The sequence below is a fragment of the Heterodontus francisci genome, chromosome 31, assembly GCF_036365525.1.
Source record: "Heterodontus francisci isolate sHetFra1 chromosome 31, sHetFra1.hap1, whole genome shotgun sequence".
Taxonomy (NCBI): Eukaryota; Metazoa; Chordata; class Chondrichthyes; order Heterodontiformes; family Heterodontidae; genus Heterodontus; species Heterodontus francisci.
The window spans coordinates 60,207,069-60,221,107 of record NC_090401.1 but is presented as its reverse complement, the minus strand read 5'-3'; the positions used below and the strand labels follow the sequence as shown (position 1 = coordinate 60,221,107).

General features: G+C 41.8%; 1 protein-coding gene across 2 annotated transcripts in view; it reads right to left on the bottom strand.

The window, feature by feature from the left end:
- Positions 1 to 6,982: 6,982 nt before the first annotated feature.
- Positions 6,983 to 14,039, bottom strand: part of LOC137347313 (S-adenosylmethionine decarboxylase proenzyme-like) — a 105,217-nt gene continuing 98,160 nt past the window's right edge. Inside the window, exon 10 of one of the 2 annotated variants that reach the window (XR_010968924.1) lies at positions 6,983 to 7,032. The gene's annotated coding sequence lies outside the window, so the exon portion shown is untranslated. Of the gene's footprint in view, positions 7,033 to 13,533; positions 13,627 to 14,039 lie in introns of those variants that run through there. The other variant, XR_010968928.1, reaches the window with a different exon arrangement.

Below are 14,039 nucleotides of genomic sequence, written 5' to 3'. Positions count from 1 at the left end.
AACAAGTTTACAGATATCACCTTTGACAAAATTAAGATTTTCCCCCTCTAAGATCAGTGCAATATTGGTTTGCTTACTTCTGTCAAGGAGCATAGAGGGTTTAAAGACAAGCTTCACTTTCAGAAATTCTGTGTCAGCTCAACTTTATACATTTGTAATGTCAGTTTGTCGGTTGGTCTGAAGACTGTGTCCATGGGAGGTGACAAGCCTTCACTTCGAATACAAACATGATATGTGATCTGCTGAAATATATTTTTGAATGGCAGCTCCTTTTGAATTTAAAAGACAGTTGTTTAACATGTCCCCTTCATTATCTTGAAATTATTTATTAGTTTGTCTTTTTCAGATCAGTTGGTCTGTCTGGAGCCTTCGAAGAGTCTTAGTTTGGTCAGATAACTTCTGTATTTGTAAGAAAAAGAAAACGCGATACGTAAGAAAATTAGTTTTTAGTTTAGCATAGTAGTTGTGAACTATTTTATATTTTCTAAAATAAAACTGCTGTAAATGTGCATGTTTTGTTACTGCTACCATTTCATTTCTTTCATTGTTTAACAAACTTGCTTGGCTGGTAAAACCTAAGCCAACATCTAGCGTATGTTATATTGCAGCCTAAGAAAGAACAGAAGGAGCCCATGAACACACTGGATAGAACCATTCACTAAAATAATCTGAAACACGATGTTTATTCATTACTCAGGCGAGCTATTAATTTGATAAAAGCAGAATACTGCAGATGCTGGAAATCTGAAACAAAAAGTGCTGGAAATACTCAGGTCTGACAGCGTCTGTGGAGAGAGAAGCAAAGTTAACGTTTCAGGTCTGTGACCTTTCATCAGAACTGACAAAGGTTAGAAAAGAGTTAGGTTTTAAACAAGTGAAGGGGAAGGTGTTTGATAGGACAGGAGAGATTAAATAACAAAGCTGTCCTGGGACAAAGGCAAAGACTGTGTTAATGCTTGTGGTGAAGGATAAAGCATTTGGGTTAAAAAATAAAATGTTAAAAAAAAGGATAGGCATTCTCTGAAATTATTGAACTCAATGTTCAGTCTGCAAGGTGGCAGAGTGCCTAATTGAAAGGTCAGGTGCTGCTCCTCAAGCTTGCGTTGATGTTCACTGGAACACTGGAGCAGGTCAAAGACTGAAATGTTGGCATGAGAGCAGGGGGGAGTGTTGAAATGGCAAGCAACCGGAAGCTTGGGGTCATGCTTTCTGACTGAATAGAGATGTTCAGCAAAGCGGTCACCCAATCTACGTTTGGTCTCCCCAACGTAGAGGAGACCACATTGCGAGCAGCGAATACAGTATACTAAATTGAAAGAAGTACAAGTAAATTGCTGCTTCACCTGAAAGGAATGTTTGGGGCATTGGATAGTGAGGAGAGAGGAGGTAAAAGGGTAGGTATTACACTTCCTGCGATTGCATAGGAAGGTGAAGAGTTGTCGGGGGTAATGAAGGAGTGGACCAGAATGCTGACGGGAAGGGAGGGGAAGATCTGTTTGGTAGTGGCATCATGCTGGAGGTGGTGGAAATGACAGAGGATGATCTTCTGGATGTGGAGGCTGGTGGGTGGAAAGTGAAGACAAGGGGAACCCCCTCGCGGTTCTGGGAGGGAGGGAGGGGAAGGGGTGAGGGCAGAAATGTGAGAAATGGGCCGGACGCGGTTGAAGGCCCTGTCAACCACAGTGCAGGGGGTATCCTCGGTTGAGGAAAAAGGAAGACATATCAGAGGCGCTGTTGTGGAAGGTTGCATCATCAGAACAGATGCGTCAGAGACGGAGAAACTAGGAATGGAGTCCTTACAGGAGGTAGGGTGTGAAGAAGTGTAGTCGAGGTAGCTGTGGGAGTCAGTGGGCTTATAATGAATATTAGTGGACAGCCTATCCCCAGAGATGGAGACAGAGAAGTCGAGGAAGGGAAGTGTCGGAGATGGACCATGTAAAGGTGAGAGAAGGGTGGAAATTGGAAGCAAAGTTGATAAAGTTTTCCAGTTCTGGGTGGGAGCAGGAACCGGCACTGACAGTCATCAATGTACCGGTAGAAGAGTTGGGGGAGGAGGCCTGAGTATGACTGGAACACGGAATGTTCGACATATCCCACAAAAAGACGGCATAACTAGGACCCATGCGAGTACCCACAGCAACACCTTTTACTTGAAGGAAGTGAGTGGAGTTGAAGGAGAAGTTGTTTAATGTGAGAACAAGTTCAGCCAGGTGGAGGAGGGTGGTGGATGGAGACTGATGGGGCCTCTGTTTAAGGAAGAAGTGGAGAGCCCTCAAACTGTCCTGGTGGGGGATGGAGGTGCAGAGAGATTGGACATCCATAGTGAAGAGGAGGCGGTTACGGCCAGGAAACTGGAAATGGTCAAAATGACGTAGGGCATCAGAAGAGTCACAGATGTAGGCGGGAAGAGATTTGGACCAGGGAAGAAAAGAGTCAAGATAGGAAGAAATAAATTCAGTGGGGCAGGATCAGGCTGAAACGATGGGTCCACCAGCACAGTCCTGTTTGTGGATTTTAAGAAGGATGTAGAAGCAGGCTGTCCGGGGTTGCTGGGCTATGAGGTTGTAAGTTGTAGAGGGAAGATCTCTGGAGGAGATGAGGTCAGTGACAATCCTATGGACAGTAGCTTGATGCTCGGTGATTGGGTCATGGTCCAGGGGTAGGTAGGAAGAAGTGTCTGAGAGTTGGCGCTGAGCCTCTGCAAGGTAGAGGTCAGTATGCCAGACAACAGCAGCACCACCCTTGTCTGCAGGTTTGATCACAATGTCGGGGTTAGACCTGAGAGAATGGAATGCAGCAAGTTCGGAGGGAGACAGGTTAGAGTGAGTGAGGGGGGCAGCGAAATTGAGACGGCCGATGTCTCGCCAACAGTTCTCAATGAAAAGATCAAGAGTGGGTAAGAGGCCAGAGGGTGGGGTCCAGGTGGAGGGAGAATGATGGAGGTGGGTGAATGGGTCTGCTGGTCGGAGGGAGGACCCCAGTCAAAGAAGTGAGTATAGAGGCGAAATCGACGGAAGAAGAGCTCAATGTCATGCCGAGCATGAAATTCATTCAGGTGGGGGCGTAAGGGGATAAAACTGAGTCCTTTGCTGAGTACAGATCATTCAGCATCAGAGAGGGGAAGATCAGAGGGTAGGTATTAAGAGGGAGCTATTCATTTTGCCAAGCTGTAAGAGTGAATGGAACCCTTTCTGGAAACTAGTGCTCAGCGGTAAGGGTAGTCTGAAACACAAATGCCAAAAATACCGGGAATCTAAAAGGAAAAAAGCAGCTGAATGGTATAACAGTCCCCTCCACCATATTGTTTATAGATAGTGTAGACAGCAGATGAGCTACTATGCGAAATGTTTTCTGAAAAAGCAAGTTCAAACTGAAGTAGTGGTGAAGTACTTGACTCCGAGCCATAAGTTTATCAATTTGCCCCAGGGATCCCCTTTGCGGATTCACAGAATTTAATTAGTTCTTGGTTAGATGCCAAGATTGAAATTCATAAGTAAATCAAGTTTTTATTTATATCTCTACTTGGGAAGGGGAAGAAAACTTAACTCCTCCACCATTCCTAATGGGAGCTGTTTCACAAACTGACCGATCATTTTGCAGTTAGGACGTTCTCAGTCTATATCCTGGATGAAGATGCATTGCAGGAAGTCAGCTACAATTGGATGGCGGAAAGAGGAAAGTGAATAAAGTTATAAAAAAAGCAATATTATTTCTTCAAAATAAAATTAAGAATATGAAAGGAAGCCCACTGGTTGGTATTTTTGTCTGATAGTATTTGCATCTAGAGATGATGTTTATTGATCTTGATTAAAATGTGCACTGGTGACATCTATTGATAGGTCAATGGCAGTACATCTCAAAAGGAATGATCATGCTGATTTGAACTGCACTTAGCATAAGTATGTGAAGAGTATTTTTTAAATAGTTGGTTCTTACCCTCAGGTTTTGGGCATCTACTACCATTATTCACAAAAGAGACTGTGATAAGTTCATGTAAATTGTTAACAATGTGTTTCTTAAATAATGTTTTAATGAATCCTCCATATTGTGATATTCAGAGATTTTAATTCCTCTGTGTAATGTAATTTTGTCACACGATTATAGCCCTCCCCTTTCTGAATGGACTATTATTTTGATGATGCCCATTGCAGCTTTTTATATTTATTGCATATTTATTATTTTCTGCAGTTGTCTTGTAAATTGGAAAACTGGGAGGAAGCATTGCCCTTTTGGGAAGTAGAACTGTGGGCTTTGCCTTCCTGTACCAGATGTGCTTTTCTCTAATTCTGCTGCCTTGGTTCTTTTTTTCTCTCCCCGTTGAATCAAATCACGATTAATACAGATAAGGAAATCCTCGTGACCCATTTTAATTCATCCACCAAGGGAAAAGACCTCTCAGTTACCCCCATTACAGTTTCCAACCATTTTAAATAAATAATTCCAAGGTTTCTTCCTCCCAGTTTTTGCCACATTTATTTATTTTTTTTATTTAGAGATACAGCACTGAAACAGGCCCTTCGGCCCACCGAGTCTGTGCTGACCATCAACCACCCATTTATACTAATCCTACATTAATCCCATATTCCTACCACATCCCCCCCAATTCCCCTACCTACACTAGGGGCAATTTACAATGGCCAATTTACCTATCAACCTGCAAGTCTTTGGCTGTGGGAGGAAACCAGAGCACCCGACAGAAACCCACACAGTCACAGGGAGAACTTGCAAATTCCACACAGGCAGTACCCAGAATCGAACCCGGATTGCTGGAGCTGTGAGGCTGCGGTGCTAACCACTGCACCGCCCACATGTTGGCGACTGTGAGGAAAAGCTTCCGTCAGTAGTGGGGAAACTTCGAGATATTAAGGGGAATTTTAACCTGAAAAGGAAAGGTGGGTTTGGTCAGCTAAAGGTTAAAGTCTCAGAAATCTGTTCCCCGACCCAACCCCGCCTTCGACCCGCCATTTCCAGCTTCAACTGAGGCTGGATGGTGAGCGGGCAAAACAACCCTGATCCAAGGAGGCAGGTTGGGACTGTAAATATAAAATGAAACTGAGAGACTCATTGTCATTCTGCTGTCCTGGACATCAGGGAAGCTGGCAGCTTCACTCAGGTGAGGACTTGATGGATTAGGGAGGTGAGTGCATTGACAGCTACCTCCTGAATCCAGGTGCCTGCCTGAGGAGCCTCTGCATTCAGGCACCCACCACTGACCTACCCCCTCTTCTCTCCCCCCCCCCCCCCCCCCCCCACCCCCCACCGCTAAAACCTATCAGCATGTGGGGGAATCCTGAATTGAGCGTTCCCCATGACTTATCTGGCTCGCAGGTCAGTCAGAAAGATTCCCCTGATCAATTCAGGTTAAAATGAATTGGCACTTGCAAATATATGTGTTAATGAAAACCAGCAGGAATTTGTTAAAGGCAAACCCTCTTGGACTAGCATGATTGAGTTTTTTGAAGTAACAGAGAGGGTTGATATGGACGTTCAAAAGTTGTTTGATAAAGTTCCACATAATAGACTTGTCAACAAAATTGAAGCCCATGGAATTAAAGGGGAAATGGCTGTGTGGATATAAAATTGGCTAATGGACAAAAAGCAGAATGGAAAGAAAGCAGAGAGTCGTGGTGGAGGGTTGTTTTTCAGACTGGAGGGAAGTATGCAATGGTGAGCCCCGCCCCGGGGGTTGGTGTTGGGACTATGGCTCATTTTGTTAAATACTAATGGCCTGGACCTGGGTATATAGGGCATAAATTCCAAGTTTGCAGATGATATGGAACTCTGAAATGTAGTAAATGGTGAGGAGAATAGTAACAGACTTCAGGGGGAGATGGGCAGACATATGGCAGATGAGGTTTAACACAGAGAAGTGTGAAGTGATTCATTTTGTTGGATAGAATCAGGAGAGGCAACGTTAACTAAATGGTGCAATTTCAAAGGGGGTGCAGGAACGGAGAGACCTGGTGTCTTCATGCACCAGTTTCTGAAGGTAGCAGGCCAATTTGAGAAGGCTGCTAAAAAGGCATAGAAGATTTTTAACATTTATAAATAGAGGCATAGAGTACAAAAGCTGGAAATTTTTGCTCAACCTTTGAAGTATTCTGTTTAATTCTGTGCACCACACTTTAGGTAAGATGTCAAAGCCTTGGAAAGGGTGCAGAGGAGATTTACCCGAATGGTGTCATGAACTAAAGATATCAGTTATGTGGAAGGACCAGAGAAGCTGGTGGTTCTGCTTTCAGCAGAGAAGATTAATGGGACATTTGATAAATGTATTAAAAATCATGAAGGGTTTAGATTGAGTAAATATGGTGAAACTGTTCCAAATGACAGAAGAATTGGTAATCGGAGGAGACAGATTTTAAGGTAATTGGCAAAAGAACCAAAGATGATATACGAAACTTTCTTTTACACAGTGAGTTATTATGATCTGGAATGCATGGCCTGCAAGCAGATTCACTAATAACTTTCAAAAGGGAAATTGGATAAATACTTGAAAATAAAAAAATTTCAGGGCTATGGGGAAAGGGCTGAGATTAATTGGATAGTTCTATCAAAGAGCTAGCACAGACACGATGGGCACAATGGCCTCTTCTGTGCCACAACATTCCTTAATTCCCGATCTCCATTATAAATTTCCATATTGTTTGAGTTTATACTACTGTTAGTGCAATTTGAATAGTGTCCTATATTTACCTGTTAATGTTTATTACCGCAAATCTTTTTATAAGGTCTCCAGAAATCAAAGATGATCAGCCCAAGTTTTCTCAAACTCTTCATAACTCCATCCTGTGAATGTAGGGATAAGTCTCGTTGCCTTTCTCTGTACATTCTCAAAGATTTACATATCTCCCTTGTATCTTAGTGATCACAGGTAGCTCCTGCTCCCAATCTCCAACCAGTGAAACGCCCCACCAGATGGACAACATATATAGGCATCAAGAAAGGACAGGATGAGGCCTGACTGAAGCATTGACCTGTAGCATTGTGGAGTAACAGGTGCTGTGCAGAGAAGTTGCATGAACAGTGTTGCTGAGAAAAATATACAGAACCAATACTGATTAGTTAGTTAGTATTACATTTTTATTTTATTTACTGACACAAATCTGGATTTTTAATTTCAGTAATTCAGTACAATCCTACCTGCTTAAAGGAATCACTTTGGTTGTGGATCGTTTGTTAACCGTAAACACATGATTCCTGTTGCACTGTTATCATTTACCGGCACTTTAATTAAAGACTGTTGTGTTGCAGTGCAGATTGGTTGAATGTTACATTTTTTGTCGCTGCATAAAATAGTACAGGGAGTGAAGTGACCTCCAACCCTGTCTGACTTATGAGAATGCAGTGAATTCTGTTGTGTACTGCCAAGGAAACCAGCCAGTCTGCTGTTGCTATTAGCCCTGCAGTCCTCTGTGTGATGTTGCCTGACTCACAAATGCAAAAAGAAATCCACGAAGTCTGCATGGAATAAATCATGTCTGACAGTTCTCTTCCTCTTTATTTTGTTTGTTCTCTTCCTCCCTCTCCCTCTCTCGCTGTCTCTCTCGCTGTCTCTCTCGCTGTCTCTCTCGCTGTCTCTCTCGCTGTCTCTCTCGCTGTCTCTCTCCCTGTCTCTCTCCCTGTCTCTCTCCCTGTCTCTCTCCCTGTCTCTCTCCCTGTCTCTCTCCCTGTCTCTCTCCCTGTCTCTCTCGCTGTCTCTCTCGCTGTCTCTCTCGCTGTCTCTCTCTCTCCCTGTCTCCTCTCTTCTCTTTCCTTCCTGTGTGTGTGTGAGAAGTTCACTTCCCAGTACATAATGGAAGGCTGATTAGTTTTATCAATTAAATAGAAAAATAACATTGCAGTCTATTGGAATAGGTAATGGTTTCTCTTTTTCATTCCCTTAAATTAAAATGTGATTCTCTTAAAACAGATTTTATTTTATTTCTAATTCTGTGTCACCTGCAGAAAGCCTTTATTCCACTATCGACAGACATGCAGATTTCTTCAAAAATAAAAACAAAAAGTGCTGGAAATACTCAGCAGGTCTGGCAGCATCTGTGGAGAGAGAAGCAGAGTTAACGTTTCAGGTCAGTGACCTGAAACGTTAGCTCTGCTTCTCTCTCCACAGATGCTGCCAGACCTGCTGAGTATTTCCAGCACTTTTTGTTTTTATTTCAGTTTTCCAGTATCTGCAGTATCTTGCTTTTATTATGCAGATTTCTTCCACTGACATAATCTGCTTTAACTGTAGACTGGTAAGTTTTAACATCCATTGTTGGGATAATCTGTGCAAAAAAATTTCAGATTCTAATGGGAAAAGCTGTGGAAGAACGCAACTTGGTAGAGTCAGGAAGGATTGAGGAATGCCTAACTATCTTGCCAGTATTTCCACCCCCACCCTCCCAAGACATCACTGGCAAGGACAAGGAAACATTGTGATATTATACTTGGATTTTAAGGAGGCTTTTTATAAGTTCCCACATCAGCAATGAATGGCTGATGTGGGAAGTCACTGACTATTAAATTGATGTATCATAAGAATTCTCCCAAGCTTTCAGTCTCCCACTGAAGTGGAAAGTCATGCTTTCTCATTTTTAAACAGGCAGGCAGACACATTAGTTGGTGGACTATGTTGCCGCAGTAAAGTCAGAAATCATTCTTTTGGACCTCCTGTCAAAGTGTCATTGAATACCTGTGTTAACAATATGCATCAATTTGCACATATTCATTAAGTATTGTTTCAACTTGGCTGCTGAACAATTTGGCACAGTTCTGGTAATATTACCTCATCATATAAGTCAAGCTGGTCCAGATTTCCCACGAAAAAAGAACTACAATTATGGACCACCCATGTTATATTGAATACAAAAATAAAGATAGATTATACATGTTTAGGTATTATAGTGTTTCTTCAAATAAATCGATATCTCTTCCCGTTACCTGCAGGAGTTATAGGATTATGAATTCCTCATCTTTGAGGTGCGTCTCTTCATTTGAAACTGTATTAATTCAATTTTTAAAGTAAAAATGATATTTAGTTTGCTTTTGTTTAAACAACATATTTTCTGCGTTCTGAAGTTTATTTTTGTAGGAGTCCTGCTGTTCTGTGCCTGGTGCCTTTGGTGCTGGAAAAAAATCAAGTTGAACTATTGTACTGAAGGGAAAAAAGTTTGCATGTGGCACCTCAGACATCTCTGAGAAAGATAAGTATCACTGATTTTTTTTCATTTGGCTGGGCAGCTCATTCATGTGTGGAATGTAGATTCATTCAAGGAACTAGATGACAATCCTCTGAAAGTGACTGATCTATTCTTTCAAGTTATCACAGCATCCAGTGCAACAGTTCATATGAAAAATATAGGAGCAATGACTGATCAGAAATTCTTTGTTAGAAGAAAAAGCATTTCCTGCAAAAGAGAATGGGTATGTGCATTCAAACTTCAGAACAAACAATGAGCAATGCTATGGTTATTTAACAAATTTTAAAAAAGCTTTTTAAGTATCAATTATATAGGTTAAACCTATACACTGAAATGTTCCAATAAAAATACAGTCATGAAATGTCTTTACACTCCGTAATGACAGTGAATAAATTGAACATTTATCTTTCTCATGTATTAGTGGTGGAATTTTTAGAACAAGTTGAAGCCTTTAACCTTTACCAATTTGAATGTCCTGCAAAATAGTAGGGCCTGGGAATACCAGCTGTATATTTACCTCAGATGTTTGCCTTAGACAACAGTTTATCTTGAGTAATAAAAGCAAAATTCTGCGTATGCTGGAAATTTGAAACACAAACAAGAAATGCTGGAAATACTCAGCAGGTCTGGCAGCATCTATGGAGAGAGAAGCAAAGTTAATGTTTCAGGTCAGTGACCCTTCATCAGAAACTTTATCTTGAGTGATTGTTTTATGGCTAAATTCCATATTCGTAGAGCTAAACGTCTTGAATTTGAAACTAAATGGAATGTTTGTGGACATTAAATGGTAAAATATTCAAACTATCACAAATCTAAATCCTCTGCCTTCAAAACTATAAATTGTTTCATTATTTAATACATTAATTATTAAACTATTTCTCTTAATTATTAAACTATTTCTCTTTGCCAAACTAAGGATATGCTCTGCCTCTTTTTCTAAAATAATTCTTTCTATTAGTTATTCTGGCTCACTGTTGCAGTATGCATATTTTAGTCACTTCTCACATTATGCATTACAACAGTTTTTAATCAGTCTGCTTGAACATAAAAAGGAAGAACATCATTTTGGAAGCAAAATCCAATACAATGATATAAAATTAAGAATCCATTGGCTGAATTTTAAATGTCAGAATATTTAGCTGTACTTTGGCTATTATTTCTTTGTTAGTCTGTTAAATAACTAACAATCATGAAGTTGCAGCCCATATTTTCTTACAGTTTCACAATAGATGAAACAGAGTTACAGTTAAATTCTGAGAGATGTTACCAGCTTGTCAGGGAATATGAGGTTTGGTCACAACTGCTGCGGACTGCTTTGGAAATACAGGAAAAAGTTGTACTGCACAACTTAAACAAAAATGCTGGCTGGGGATTAAATTAGCACCAATGGTGATGAAGGTTTTGCTGTGTGCCAAGGTTGCAGTGTTTTAGCTGACTGAAGTTTTCTTTAGGCTCTAGATGACGTCATGCACAAAGCTATGCCTCTCTCCATAGCTAAGGACTCCAGTGTATCTCCTGTTGGGAAGGCAAGCTGTGTGGGTGGATTGCTACTTCAGACAGTTCTGCATTCTTTTTACAATATACCTATATTTTACACAAGCAGTTTTTATCCAAACGAGTGGATAAGTTTTTTCTGATACCTTCGGTGTCTATTTTTCTAATCCTTCACTAATTAAAACTATATGATACAGACACTTTATTTTTTAAATAAAAGTTGACTCCTTGGAAAGGAAACTCATTTGGATTGATAACTCTACTGCAAACCATCTTCTTAAATCCCTTTTCCCTGTCCCCTCCACCCTCACTTCCAATAATAAGTGCAGGGGACTCATGGATGACTTTGTCATCCGATCAGCTGCCTCTGCCGTGTCCCTTGCTTTCCACTAGCCCACCTGGCCAAACTTCCTGTACAGCACCCCCCTGCCCTCGCCCTGAACTCGCATTTTTCTCTAGTTTCTCTCCTATCTCCCCTCATTCCCTCTCTGAGCCCTAGTCCATGAGACCCACCTCTTGTTCCCTCAATCCTATTCCCACTAAACTACTGATCTCCCAACTTCCCCTCCTGGTCCCCATGTTAGCTGATATTGTAAATGGTTCTCTCTCCAAGTGTTGTCCTTCTGTCCTTTAAATCTGTCATCATCACCCCTCTCCTCAAAAATCCAACCCTTGACCCCACCGTCCTTGCAAACTCTCGTCCCATCTCCAGCTCCCTTTCCTCTCAAGTTCTTGAACGTGTTGTCACCTCCCAAACCTGTTCCCATCTTTCCTGGGACTCCATGTTTGAACCCCCTCCAATCTGGTTTCCACCCTTGCTACAGAACCGAAACAGCTTTTATCAAAGTCACAAATGACATCCTGCTGACTGTAACAAAGGTAAACTTTTCCTCCTTGTCCTTCTTGACCTGTCTGCAGCTTTGACCTGGTTGGCCACACCATCCTCCTCCAACGCCTCTCCACTGTCATCCAGCTGGGTGGGACAACTCTCACCTGGTTCCATTCTTATCTTTCTAAACGTAGCCAGAGATTCACTTGCAATGGCTTCTCTTCCTGCTCCTGTACAGTTACCTCTGGTGCCCCCAAGGATCTATCCTTGGCCCCCTCCTATTTCTGGTCGACATGCTGCCCCTCGGCAACTTCATCTGAAAGCACAGTGTTGGTTTTCACACATAAGCTGATGACACTCAGCTCTACCTCAGCACCACCTCTCTCGACGACTCCACTGTTGCTAAAGTATCAGACTGTTTATCTGACATCCAGTACTGGATGAACAGAAAGTGCTTTCAATTGAATATTGGTAAGACTGAAGGCATTGTTTTCCGTCACCACTCCAAACTCCGTTCCCTAACTACTGACTCCATCTCGCTCCCTGGCAACAGTCTGAGATTAAGCCAGCATGTTCGCCACCTTGGTGTCACATTTGACCCTAAGATGCACGTCCGACCTCATTCGTGCCATCATTAAGACTGCCTATTTCCACCTCTATAGCATTGCCCCGTTCAGCTCATCTACTGAAACCCTCATTCCTGCCTTTGTTACCTCTAGATTTGACTATTCCAATGCACATCCTGCTGGTCTCCCGCATTCTACTCTCCACAAACTTGAGATCATCCAAAACCCGCATCAAGTCCCAATCCCCTGTTACCCCTTTGCTTGCTGACTTACATTGGCTCCCAGTCAAATGATGAATTGATTTTAAAATTCTCATCCTTGTTTTAAATCCCTCCATGACTGCATCCCTCCCTATCTCTGTAATCTCCTCCAGCCCCACAACCCTCCAAGATATCTACGCTCCTCTAATTCTGGCCTCGTGCATCCTTGATTTTAATTGGTGGCCCCGCCATCAGTTGCCTAGACCCCAAGCTCTGGCCTTCCGACACCGCTGTGACTCTCTACCTCACTTTCCTTTTTAAGACACTCCTTAAAACCTACTTTTTTGACCATCTGACCTAATATCTCTTTTTGCAGCTTGGTGGGGTGTTATATTTTGTTTTATAATACTCCTGTGAAATGCCCTGGGACGTCTTATTACACTAATACAGTAGAGATGTTAGCACCTTTAAGATTCCCTAAATCTCAAATCCCTCCATTGCTTTGCTCGACTCTACCTCAGTGATTACCTCCAGTCTTACATCCCATCCTCTAAAACAAGCTTACTCCTTATTCCCAGATCCTTCTATTCCACCATTGGCAGCTGCTTCTTCAACAAATAAATTCTTTCTCTTGGGAAATTGCTTCCTTAGAACCTCAATCTTGTTGCCTCCTGTATTTTCAAATGCCTCTTAAAGATTATTCTTTGACTAAGGCTTCATCTTCTCCAGTGCCCCTCAGCTGTGGCTCAGTTGGTAGCACTCTTGTCTCTGTCAGAAGGTTCTGGGTTCAAGTCCCACTCTAGGACTTGAGCACAACAAAAAAAATCAAGGCTGGTGCTCTAGTGCATTACTGAGGAAGTGCTGCTGTGCTGGAGGTGCCGGCTCTCAGATGAGACATTTAAACTAAGGACAATCTGCTCTTTCAGGTGGACGTAAAGAGTCCCATGGCACTGTTTCGAAGCAGAGTCGGGGAGTTATCGTTGATGTCCTGGCCAATATATATTCCTCAACCGACATCACAAAAACAGATTATCTGCTCATTATCACATTGCATTGTGGGAGCTTTCTGTGCAATCAGCTGTCGCATTTCCTACATTACAACAATGACAACATTTCAAAAATATTCCATTAGCTGTGAAGTGCTTTGGGATGTCCGGTGGATGTGAAAGGCTCTATATAAATGCAAGACATTCTTTTTTCTCTAAATCCTTTATTCCTCCTCTTTGTAATCCATACTGACCATGAATTTGACTCCACACACAGCTTTTTATTAATCTTTTGCATGTAAGATGGGACAAGATGGACTTTCTGATTTCAATGAAATTCTGGTGGTCTAAAGCCAAGGTGCAGGCCATCTGAAATATGAAAAATCCAGCATAAAAATAGACTGTATGGTTCATTGTAGCTGCAATATTATATGGTTAAGAAACTAAAATTGGCTTTCTGCAGTCATTAATTCCTGGTACACACATCCAAATTCTATGGACTGAGTGGTCTCAGGAGACATCTTATTGTACGCTGTAACATCTCTCAGTTCTGGCAACATTAAAAATTGAGAAAAGACACTTTCAATGGAGAGTTAAATGCTGTTTACAAAAAATGCTAACAGTTAGCCCAGAATGTTAGATGCCATAGAAACAGAATGTGCTGTAGTTGGGGACATGTTCCAACCACCTCACTGCTCAGTGAAAGTACTGTCTGAACTGCAGAACAAACACTCCACATTGATCAGGAGAATCACACAAGGTTAAATTGGCAACATGCAAAC